Below are 13,049 nucleotides of genomic sequence, written 5' to 3' on the forward strand. Positions count from 1 at the left end.
CAAGTGGGAACTTCACCCTCAGGCTCTCCTCCCATACTTTCAAAGTTGGGGATTCCCTCAGATAGCTCTGTTCGCGGCACAACAAAACGCAAAATGCCCAAGCTTCGCCTCCAGGTACCCACACCAGCTATCCAAGGGCAATGCACTATGGATAAACTGGTCAGGGATATTTACTTATGCTTTTCCGCCTCTCCCACTCATTCCAGCAGTGGTTCGGAAGCTCAGGCAAACATCCCTCACATTGATCCTAGTTGCTCCCACATGAGTCCGACAATAATGGCTCACAACCCTGTTGGAGCTGTCTCTGATCCCGCATCAAAAGCTGCACCTAACACCTGGTCTCCTTACACAGAGCCATAGTGAAATCAGACACACAGATCCCAAACAACTGAACCTCGCGATTTGGCTCCTGTAGTCATAGAATTTGGTTATCTGAACCTTCCACCAAACTGTATGAATATCAAGGAGGCCAGAAGGCCTACCATAAGAGCCTGTTGCGCAACAAAATTGAAACAATCACATCAACTCACTTGATGCTTCCATAGAGAACATTATCTGCTATCTGTTACACTTGCAGCAGTCAGGATTGGCTTACACCTCCATCCGGCTACATCTTGCTGCAATAGCTGCGTACCTACAAAATAGGCAACATCTATCACTTTTCAGAGTTTCCGTAATTAAAGCTTTCATGGATGGACTTTAAGGAGTTATACCTCCAAGACTTCCACCTGCCCCAGTGTGAAATCTTAGCACAGTCCTCACAAGATTAATGGGACCACTCTTTGAACCCATGCATAGGTGTGAGCCACAGTTTGTCTCTTGGAAAACTGCTTTCCTCATTACAATTACTTCACTGAGGATAGTGGGTGAACTACAGGCACTAACCATAGAAGAACCATTTTTCAACTGCACAGAGAGAAAGTGGTTCTACGTACAAACCCTACATTTCTACCTAAGGTAGTCTCTGCATTTCACATAAATCAGTCGGCAGGATTACCCGTATTCTTCCCTCAACCTGGTTCTGTTGCAGAGAGAGCTCAACACACCTAAGATGTCAGAAGAGCACTGTTATACTACATTGAAAGAACACAATCATTTCGAAAGACCAAACAACTTTTTGTTGCTTTTGCACAACCACACAAGGGCAATCCTATCTCCAAATCAGGTATTGCAAGGTGGATTGTTAAATGCATTCAAACCTGTTATGCAAAAGCAAAAATAACTTTAACTGTACCCCCTAGAGGGTATTCCACTCACAAGATGGGGGCTACTATGGCCTTCTTAGGAAACATTCCCATAGTGGACATTTGCAAAGCTGCAACATGATCTACACCGTACACATTCACAAAACACTATTGTGTAGATGTGTTAGCAAGACAACAAGCTAATGTGGGCCAAGCAGTACTTAAAACACTATTTCAAACAACAGCTACAGGTTAGCCTCCGCTTTGGGAGATTACTGCTATATAGTCTATGCCACGCATGTGATCTACAGCTCACAAGCCTCTAACGGATAACGTTACTTACCCAGTAGACGTCTGTTCTTGGCATGTACAGCTGTAGATTCACATGCGCCCACCCGCCTCCCCAGGTACCTGTAGCTGCTGCAGTTCTCTCTTTAGTGTACATACATACGCATGGACATCCATATTCTACTCTTTCTAACTCCATTCTCACCCACTGCGGGAAAACAATCTAACAATGGAGCCCATGCTCACTATCACCAAAAGCAGGAGTCGCCTACCTTGTGACTGGAAAAAACTTCTTCGCATAAAACAAACTGCAAACATCCAGACCCAACACTAGATGGCGGGAGTATGCAAAGCATGTGAATCTACAGCTGTACATGCCAAGAACAGACATTTACTGGGTAAGTAACGTTATCCACCTGCATGAAGGTCAATGCCGCTCCATTCCGGTTTTCTTCTGCTCAGCTCTGCCCCCAGCGCGGGACTTCTGTAGCCAATCCTGTCGCTGCTCTCATGCTCTTCACCAGCTGAAGTTTTTCAACGTTTTGTTAACGCCTCTTTGAGACTTTGTCCTTTGTCTCCTGGTATGCTAAGGATGTCTCCTAAAAAATCTAGCAAGTTTCCACCCTTGTGGTGCCTGTCACCACACCTGGTTTACCTATCGTGCTTGAAGGGGGACTACGATTTCAAGGCTTAGTGAGGAGTAGTGTGCCATGCACCTTCAGGTGCTGCAGGAGAACTCTTTGAAGCTCCGTGCCACCCGACAATTGGATTCCCTGCGCGTGGAAGGTCCCAAGACTGTTCTCGGTGTTCGTCATCTCAGTCGATGTTGTTGGGTAAGTCCTGCAAAAGGAAAAGTCCAGAAAGTCTAAGCATTCTTCGAGTTCACCACGCCGGTCCAGGTCTTCGGACGAGGCGCGGGAACGATGACACAAGTCAAAGCCCACTCCCATGCATCTTGTGAAACCTGTGTCTGGGTCCGCTGTATGCTTCCCAGTTTCCCAGAGCTGCAGCGAACCCTGCCCAACTAAATGGGTTCTATGAGGCCATCCATCTCATATTTTGGTGGACCAACCACTCTGGTGCACCTTTGTGCTTCTCAGGTTCGAAGGGAACCCCCACTGGATTCCCTCCGTAGGGTTCGCCCTCGGTGCCAGTCAGGTAGTTGGATCCAGTGTCAGATCTGGAACAGCTTTTGCTGCAACACTGTGTCTTTCTGCCGAGCCCACTCCAGTGCTGTGGTTTGTAGCACCTCCGACACCCTGCAGCAGCTCCGAACCAACCGTCATACCTGCCTCTGATACAAAACTGACTAGGTGTCTTCCGACACTGACCCTGGCCAAAACCGTGCCCTCTGAGTCGGAGCCAGTGACTTTCTCCTTTGATAAAACTGCTAAGAAAGATTATTGGGAGGGGTCTCAGAACCCTTATGGCTACCTTAACCCCCTAGAAGAGTCCAAGGACAATTGGTATGAGGAACAGGCGGATGCCAGTGGTTTGGAAACCTCACCAGACATTGGCTTGGTCTCTCCTCCCACCATGGCTATGTAAGAAGGGGCTTCTTTTGCAGCTGCCTCTGCGGCACTCAGCCCGACAGAGGTGCTTCAGTTGGGAACCTCGCCTCCTATTTTATTGAAGCCCTTATGGACTTTCTGCTTGGGGCCTGGTGCAAGCCCTGCACCTGGGGCTCCCGTGCACAGGACAATTGCCCGCCACCATTACCCTGCTCCTGGGGATCCCAGTTTCCTCACCCAGCACTCTACCCCAAAGAGCATGGTGGTCCAAGCCTCCAAGTCAACCCTGGCACTTTCCCTAAAACTCCACCGGATAGGTAATCTAAAAAGCTAGACAAATTTGGCAAGAGGATGTTCTCTTCCACCAGCCTAGCACTGTGATCAGTGAACACCACATGCCTTTTTTTTACCAATACTCCTATGCAGTTTGGGATTCTGTGAAAGTGCTGCCTATGGTCTCGGAGGAGACCCAAGCCATACTGTCACAGGCCATTTCAGATGGCAAAGATGCAGTAAAGCTCACTATTCGCTACGGACTGAACATGATCGGCTCGCTAGTCAGAACGATTGCATCATCCTTGGCACTAAGAGACCGTACCTAAGTGAGAGTTACTGGCTTTTCGGGTGACATCCAAGCTTCCCTTATTGAAATGCCCTTCGATGACTGTCCTTCGATGACTGTCACCTCCTTGGCGAAAAAGCAGACTCAGCGCTGGGACACTTTAAGGATAGCCGGGCTACTACTAGGTCCTTGGGCCTCTCCTTTCACCTGCAGCCAATCTCATTCTGCTTTTCTCTCCTTCCATGGCGACAGATGGGGCAACCAACCACCCTTTCCCATCCAGCCACCAAGGCCAACAGGCTTCAGTGCTTTTTCATTGTCATGGACCAGGTTCCTAAAGACAACATGGGGTCACCAGCCAGAGGTCGACCCTGTCCGCCTCCCCCCCTCCCCGCCCCCCCGGCTCTCATACCGGAGTAGTTTTAGTGTATAAAAAGATACAGAGGTGACCTGATTGACATGACTTTCCAATGTGAGCTTGGAGTCAAAAATGATACCCACGTTTTTTACTTTAGTTGTGGGGACTGGTAGAGAGCAGAGTCCGGGGGGCCAAAGAGCTGGGGACTAGAAAGTGGTATTGCTGCTAAAGAGCAGAACTTCAGTCTTATTAGAATTCAGTTTTAGGCAGCTGGTGGCCATCCAGTCACCAACTTGACGCAGGCACGTAAAAAACTGTGATGCAGCGTCTGATGGTGAGCTTTTCACTGAAACCACAATTTGGGTGTCATCAGTATAGGAATTTTCTGAGAAGCCCAAGGACCGAATAAGTTGTGCTAAAGGTGCTACGTAGCTGTTAAAAATGGTCGAGCTCAACGAGCCCTGACGAACCCTGCATGGTAGAATAAAGTTGGGTGACTTGAAATCAGAAAGAGCTACAAACTGTTCTCTGTTAGCCAAAAAAGACCGGAATAGTGTAAGGGCTTTACCTTGTATTCCTATCTTCTCCAGGCAGTCTTCTAGTCTTGTATTGCTTACCGTATCGAATGCAGCCTAGAAGTCAAGCAGCACTAGTGCTGCATTGCTCCCGGCGTCGACTGTCTGCCTGATCTGTTCTGATGCTAAGTTCAGTGCCAGTTCTGTGATGTGATGCTTTCTAAAGCCGAACTGCGTAGCATCCAGGAAGGCTTGTTTCTCGATGTAATCTGATAATGTTACATTCATAGGCTTCTCGACCATCTTGGCTGGCAGGCGAGGTCTGGAAATAGGACGGTCATTACTAGGATCCCCCCCCATCCAGGTTTGCTTTCTTTTAAAGAGGGAGAACTGAGGCTAGCTTCCTATTGGTAGGGAATATGCCTGATGAAAACATTTGATTTAAAATAGTAGTTAAGTGCGTGGCCATTGCTTCCGGTATAAGATGAAAACTCTTAGGGGGGCGTGGGTCTAAAGGGGATCCTGATTTAGTGGATAAGAGTAGATTGATAACCTGATCCGAGGTCAAGGGTGGAAAGGCGAGTAGTTCCTGGGGTTTGAAATCATTTGAGGTGGCTGAACACGCTTCCACTTCCTCATCCCTATTAATAGTAGGTGTTGTGCTTTGAGATGAAGTAGAGTTTTGTGACATGACATTAAGAAACTGCTATAAACTGATCTCACTTTCTCCTGGAAAAAGGTGGCCAAGGAGTTGCACATAATTATTTTTAGGAGTCCTTTGCTGCACTTCTAGCTGTGGTATAGTAACATTAATGCATTAATTTTTTATACTCTGACAGAGATTGTTTGTAGACCAATTTTGTAAACCCCTCCACTAATGCTACCTTCTTAACACTGGTGGATGGAGGATTACTTCTCCCTGCTCCATCAGGTAGTACAGACTCTTTTGGTCAAAGGAGCCATCAAGAGGTTGCCGGCATTAGAAGTAGGTTGTGGTTGATACTTCCGCTACTTTCTGGTGCCCAAAAAGGATGGAGGCCTCCACTGGGTTCTAGATCTGCGCCTTCTCAACTTCTTTCTGAAGAGAAGTTCAAGTTAGCTTAGGTCCTGTCTGCCTTTGACCCGGGAGTTTGGATGGTATGGCTGGACTAGAAGGATGCCTACTTCCATATCCCTGTCCTGCTTGCCTGCAGGCATTTCCTGCGGTTCTCGGTGGGCCCCCAGGCACTTTAAATTTGTTGTGCTCCCCTGTGGCCTGACGAGCGCCCCTTGGGCGTTCACCAGGTTAATGGCGGTGGATGGGTGTTCCGGTCTTCCCCTACTTCGATGATTGGTTGTTAAAGCAGACTCTCCCCAGACAGTCGCCTCCCACCTCCAGACTACGGCAGATCTCTTGCACTCACTAGGGTTCACTATCAACATGCTGAAGTCACACCTGACTCCCTTTCAGATGTTCCGTTTCATAGGTACTGTTGTGGACACTGTGCAGTTTCGGGCCTTACCTCCTGAATGGTCAGTCCAGGATATTCAGGCTATGATTCCGATGTTTCAGCCTCTATCCTGTATTTTGGTGGGACTATCTCTGAGGCTATTGGGCTTTATGACCTCCTACCTCCTACATCCTGCTAGTAGAACATGTCTATTGGCAAATGTGGGCTCTGCAGTATGACCCGAAGGCCCAGTGGGTACTGCATCAAGGGAATCTCTCCGACCTGGTCCAGATCTTTTAGGGAACTGAAAAAGACCTACAGTGGTGGCAGATAAATCATGATTGGGTCGGTGGCAGACCCCTCTCCTTTCCCTACCCAGAACAGACTGTAGTGACAGATGTGCCACTGCTGGGTTCGGTTGCCATCAGGGCGATTTGGAGATCAAAGGACTCTCGTCTCCGGCAGGGTCCCAGCTCCACATCAACTTGTTGAGACTGAGGGTGATCTGACTGGCCTTAAAAGACTTTCTTCCTTCGCTCAAGCGAAGGCTAGTGCAGGTGTTCACTGACACCACCACCACCATGTGGCACTGCAACAAACAGAGCGCGGTGGAGTCGTGGACCCTGTGCAAGTGGCCCTAGGTCTCTGGATATGGCTGGAATGTCAGGGCATTTCTCTGGTGGCCGTCAGAGTGAACAAATCAGTCATCTGAAAGAGACAATTAATTATGGATTCCTCACCTTAGAATTAACCCCCTGCGTCAGACTGGATCCTCAGAATTTTTCTTCAGCAGTACCCCTGCGTGTCGGTAGATGGTGTCGGTCGACTCCGAGCTCGTCGTTGGTGTAGTGGTTGCCAGAATGACGTTGCGGTATCTACTTAGACGCCGTCCCTGCGAGCTGATGTCAGTTCTTTCTTTTTCCGCGCCAGCCAGCGCAGATCCGGAGAGAGCGGTACCTCAAGTCACTTTTTGACTCCATTTTTACTGCTTTTTATCGACGTCTTTTTGAGTTGTTACAACTCTTGCTGCACAGGGATGTCATCTCGCCGAACCGGCTTCAAGCCCTGTGGCTCCTGCCACAAGCTGATGTCGGTGACGGAACCCCATCTTGTGTGCCTCTGGTGCCTGGAGTGCGACTACGACCCAAAGTCGTGCTCCGGCTGCCGGGCCATGGCCCGAAGTCTTTGCGGGAGCGGTCCCGAAAGCTTCTGGAGGCCCAGCAGTCGGCTCTGCGCCGCTCGATGGCCCAGTCTAGGAGCCATCACCACCATTCCTCGTGGAAGTCTTCACCTTCGGGTAAGTCGAAGCACAAATAGAAGGCAAAGAAGCACCATCGATCTTCACGTTCTCCCCGTCCGTCGGGCGACGTGACGCGGGATGTGGCAGGTAGTCATCTGGCTCCGCCCGCGGAGCCTGTTGGGTCGATTCCGAGCCTTCCTCCCTTTCCGGGAGCAGGAGCAACCCCTGCCCAACTTTGTAGCTTTTACGAAACCCTTCATTCTATTTTTGGGCAGCCCGACTCGTCCAGCGCGCCTTTGGGCCCCGCAGACTCGTATGGGAGCTCTAGGCCTTTGATGTCCGCGGCTTCGGCTCCAGGCCTGAATCAGGATCGGCACCGGTCGACCTCGTGACACCTCCTCCGGCGCTGAATCCATTGATGACACCTCCGCCCACTCCGACGCCGGTTGTGTCCCCAGCCGACGTCAACCCCAGCCTCCCCCTCGATGTGAACACGGAGTCGGACCACCGTCGCCCGATGTCGGGACCAGCGTCGACCAGTACTTTTGTACCCCTGTTCTCCCCTGGCGTTCCCTATCGCCCTGAGTGGCTACCAGAGGAGGGTGAGGAGGACTGGGAGGGGTCTGTGGACCCTCTGGCAGACCAATTGGAAGAACCAGACTAGAGAGATGAGTTGGGTGAGGCCAGTGGTCTGGACACTTCTCCAGACCTTGGCATGCTTTCTCCCCCTACCGTGGCTACGAGGAGGGCGCATCATATGCAGTGGTGTTGCGTAGGGCGGCTGAGGCCCTAAACCTCGAGCTTCCTACGGTGGAGGTTAGGACTAACCTCCTAACCGAGGTGCTTCAACCGGAAGCGGCCTCTTCGGAGCAACTACTGCTGTTCAATGAGGCCTTCATGGACATCCTTTTGGGCACTTGGTCCAAGCCCAACACAGGTGCTCCTGTGGGTAGGATGATTGCCCTACGCCACCTCCTGGCCCCGGGCGACCCTATTTTTCTCTCCCAACACCCTACCCCTGCGAGCTTGGTGGTCCAAGCCTCCACTTCCAAGGGTGCATTCCCTACCACACCACCTGATAGGGAATCCAAGAAGCTGGACCATCTTGGGAAGAAAATGTTTTCTTCCTCCAGCTTAGCACTGCGGTCTGTGAACACCGCATGTCTCTTGGGCCGTTACTCCCATTCTGTGTGGGACACAGTTGCGCAGGTGCTGCCTCAGTGTCTGGAGGAGGCCCGGGCTGTGCTCTCCCGTGCAGTGGCCGAAGGGAGAGACGCAGCAAAGTTCGCCATACGGTGTGGGCTTGACACTGCAGACTCGCTAGGCAGGACGATTTCAACGTCCGTAGTCCTACCATGCTACGTCTGGCTGAGATCCACTGGCTTCTCGGGTGATGTCCAAGCTACACTTATGGATATGCCTTTTGATGGCTGTCGCTTGTTTGGCGACAAAGCAGACAACGCGCTCAAGCGTTTTAAGGACTCCAGGGCTACGGCCAGGTCCTTGGGCCTTGCTTCCACCTCGCCCGCGCAGTCTGCTTTACGCCCCTATTGTGGCTACGGAAGGGGTGACCCGCCACATTCCGTCCAGAGCCACAGGCCTGCGCAAGCTGTCCAACCACTGCGCGGCCGGGGACGTGGGGCCCATTGTCGTGGGTCTGGGGGCCAGCGGGCGGACCAGTCCACCGGTGCCCCCTCTGCAGCAGCCTCCAAGCCCTCCTAGTCCGATCTTTCAGGGCCACCTTTTGCCAGTGGGCAGCAGGATTCGCCATCACCTCCCCCACTGGCTCACCATCACGTCCGACAGGTGGGTTTTGCAGATAGTCCGAAGGGGCTACTCCCTCCCCTTCGAGACTACCCCTCCATCCATGCCACCCCAATTTCATTGCATGTTGGAGGTTCACTTGGCCCTTCTCCAACAGGAAATTCCAGCTCTCTTGGCCAAGGGAGCCATCGAGCAAGTTCCTGCCTCAGAAGTAGGTCGTGGTTGTTATTCCTACTACTTTCTGGTGCCCAAGAAGGACAAGGGCCTGCGTCCTATCTTGGATCTCAGGAACGTCAACAGCTTCCAACGGAAGGAGAAGTTCAAAATGTTGACACTGCCTCAGGTCCTGTCTGCCCTCGACCCCGGAGCTGGATGGTAGCTTTGGACTTGCAGGACGCCTCTTTTCACATCCCCGTCCTGCCGGCCCATCGGCGTTACCTGCGGTTCACGGTAGGTCACGAGCACTTTCAGTTTACCGTGCTCCCTTTTGGCCTTACCAGCGCCCCTCCGGTATTTACAAAAGTGATGGCGGTGATCGCAGCTCATCTGCGCAGATCAAGGGTGCCAGTCTTATCTCGACAACTGGCTGTTGAAGGCGGGCTCGCCCCAGGCTGTCGTCTCCCACCTCCAGACTACAGCCGACCTCCTGCATTCACTGGGGTTCACCATCAACGTGCCGAAGTCACACCCGATTCCCTCTCAGAAGCTCCTTTTCATCGAAGCGGTTCTGAACACGGCGCAGTTTTGTGCTTATTCTCCCGAGCAGCGAGTCCAGGATATTTGGGCTATGATTCCGAACTTTCTGCCTCTATCCCAGGTTTCGGTAAAAATGACCCTGAAGCTACTGGGCCTCATGGCCTCCTGCATCCTGCTAGTGGGCTATGCCAGGTGGCATATGCGGGCTCTGCAGTGGGACCTGAAGTTCCAGTGGACACAGCATCAGGGGAATCTTTCCGATTGCTTCCAGATCTCGGAGGGCACTGCACACCAATTGCAGTGGTGGCTAACGAACCAGGATTGGGTCAATGGCAGATCCCTCTCCCTACCCCACCCGGAGTTTACAACAGTGACAGATGCATCACTTCTAGGGTGGGGCGGCCACATGGGATCACAGATCTCTGGTCTCCGGCGGAGTCCGGGCTCTACATCAACCTTCTAGAGCTTCGGGCGATCATCTTGTACTGAAGGCATTCCTTCCTTCTTTCAAAGGGAGAGTGGTGCACGTGTTAACAGACAACACCACCGCCATGTGGTACTGCAATAAACAGGGCGGGGTGGGGTCGTGGACCCTATGTTAGGAGGCCCTTCATCTCTGGAAGTGGCTGGAACATCGGGGCATTTCCCTGGTGGTTCAACACCTGGCAGGTTCTCTGAATGCAGGGTGGACGAACTCAGCCGCCGGTGCATGATGGATCACGAATTGCGTCTTCACTCGGAGGTGGTGCAAGGTCTCTTTCAGCGGTGGGGAGAGCCTTGGTTATATCTATTCGCCACCGAAGAGAACATGCAATGTCAGCAGTTCTGCGCATTAGAATTTCCAAGGCGGCACTAGCTCGGCGACGCTTTTGGTAACGAGCGGAGTTGCGGTCTTCTATATGCCTTTCCGCTTATGCCACTTCTACCCAGAGGGCTGAAGAAGATCAAGTGCGACTTGGCCCAAGTCATTTTTGTGGCCGTGGTCTGGGCACGAAGAGTCTGGTATCCCGAGCTCTTGCACATGGCCATCGATCCACCGATCAGACTGCCTCTTCGGGAGGATCTTCTGTCGCAGCAGCAGGGGGCGGTCCTCCATCCGCACCTGTCCAGCCTCCAATTCCTTGGGTGGAGATTAAGCTACGGCAGTTGATAGCTTTCGACCTTCCTCCTAAAGTCTGTAAAGTTATCTTGGCAGCCAGGCGCCCCTCCGCCAAAACGGTATATGCCTGTAGATGGAACAAGTTTGTGGCGTGGTGCGCAGCAAAGGCTTTGACCCAGCAGGGCTCTGCTCTGGGCACTCCAAAAGGCTATATTTCGGCCTTTCTTCGGCTTCCTGACCAGCCTTCTCTTTTCAAGTCGCCTGTTGTAAATCGCTTTTTTAAGGGCATTACTCACTTGTATCCTCCAATTCTTTTGTAATGTCTCAGTGGGACTGGAACTTGGTTCTGACCTATCTTATGTACACTCCCTTCTAGCCGCTACATAACTGCCCTCTCAGACTTCTGACACTAAAAACTGCATTTCTGGTCGCCATCACCTCTGCTCGTAGGTGAGTGAGCAGCAGGCTCTTTCTTCAAAACCTCCTTTCCTGGCTGTTCATCTGTACAAAGTTGTCCTTCGCACTAGGCCTTCTTTCCTTCCCAAAGTGGTTACCTCTTTCCACATAGGACAGACCATAACTTTTCCCACCTTCTTTCCACCCCGTATCCTTCTAAAGAGGAGGAGAGGCTCCATCGTCTGGATCCAAAATGTGCGCTTTCCTTCTATTTGGATCGCACAAAACAATTCCCAGGTGGATGACCACCTCTTTGTTGGCTATGTGGGCACCAAGAAAGGTCGGGCCGTGCAGAAACAAACCATCTCTTGATGGGCCCTTCTTTGCATCAAAATCTGTTCTCCTTATTGAAAAAGGAACCTCCAGTGGGGTTGCGTGCCCATTCCACCAGGGTGACGGCAGCCACTACTACTTTGGGACGTGGAGTCCTCCTTCATGACATCTGCCAGGCAGCTACGCGGGCTTCAATACACATGTTTACCAAACACTACTGCCTGGACAGCCAAGTCCAGAGAGACGGCTTCTTTGGCCGTTCAGTTCTTCAGGACTTTCTGGTGTGAACTTGGTTCGCAGACCCACCTCCGGGGTTGGTATTGCTGTGGTATCTATTCTAAGGTGAGGAATCCATGACTAATTGTCTCTTTCAGATGAACAAGTTACTTACCTTCGGTAACGATATATCTGTAAGAGACATAGATTATTTATGGATTCCTCACCGCCCGACCCATTCTCCCCGTTATGCGAACTGAGTTAAAGGGTAAGGGACTTTTCTTTAGGGCCCTAGTTTTGTGCACCAGTGGTCAGTGTCTTGCTTGGCTCTGCGCTTCTGGCATGGAATGTCGTGTAAAGAACTGACGTCATCATGCAGGGGTGGCGTCTAAGTAGATACTGCGACGTCATTCCGGCGACCACGACGCCAATGAGGAACGCGGAGTCGACCAAGGCCACCTACCGACGCGCAGGGGTACTGCTGAAGAAAAATTCTCCGGATCCAGTCTTACGCCTTGGGGAAATTCTAAGGTGAGGAATCCATAACTAATCTATGTCTCTTACAGATATATCATTACAGAAGGTAAGTAACTTGTTCATCAATTCCTAGCGGATCACAAATGGCGTTTCCATCTAGAGATGGTTCAAGGTCTCTTTCTCGAATGGGAAGAACGTTGGTTGGATCTGTTCTTTGCAGACGAGAATGCACAGTGTCAGCTTCACTGGTGCCCATAACATCAGCCAAGTGGGTCAGTGAGCTGCAAGTACATTCCATGCACCCTCCCTACATGACATTCTATCCAGGCAAACTGATACTGATAACCCATGCAGACTTTCTTCCGAAAGTAGTGACACCTTTTCATGTGGACCAGCATAACATCTTACCTGCCTTTTTTGCCACGCCTCATCCTTCCAAAGAGGAGGAGAGACTCTATTGACTGGACCCAAAAAGAATGATGTTCTACATTGATTGTAATAGAGTTACGGGTGGACGATTAATTCTTCTTTGGGTATGCCGGGGCGAAAAGAGGAAAAGCTGTACAGAAGCAGCCGATCTCATGATGGATTTTGCTCTACATTAAAATCTGCTATACATTGGTTAAAAAGCAACCCCCTGAGGGTTTGCACGCTCATTCTACCAGAGCCAAGGCTGCCACCACTTTGTTAGCTCACGGAATCCGTCTCCTGGACATCCTTCTGGCCACAACATGGGCGTCTCTGCACACATTCACCAAACACTACTGTCTGGACAGTCAGGTCTGTCGTGTTGGCCACTTTGCCCATTCAGTCCTCCAGGACATTTTGTTCTAAATCTGTTCATAGACAAACTTCCAAGGTATTGCTTGGGTATGTACTCTGAGGTAAATAATTTTTGGCTAGATGTCTCTATCAGATGAATAAGTTACTTGCCTTCATTACAGTGGCACAACAAAGGCCCCTGCAGTCACCGCAGTGCG

The 13,049-nt window shown here is 51.1% G+C and overlaps 1 protein-coding gene across 1 annotated transcript in view; it reads left to right on the forward strand.

The window, feature by feature from the left end:
- The window catches only part of SPG11 (SPG11 vesicle trafficking associated, spatacsin), a 623,940-nt gene that overhangs the window by 521,975 nt on the left and 88,916 nt on the right, over positions 1-13,049 (forward strand). The window lies entirely within an intron of this gene.

This window comes from Triturus cristatus, chromosome 3_1 (assembly GCF_964204655.1).
Source record: "Triturus cristatus chromosome 3_1, aTriCri1.1, whole genome shotgun sequence".
Classification (NCBI taxonomy): domain Eukaryota; kingdom Metazoa; phylum Chordata; class Amphibia; order Caudata; family Salamandridae; genus Triturus; species Triturus cristatus.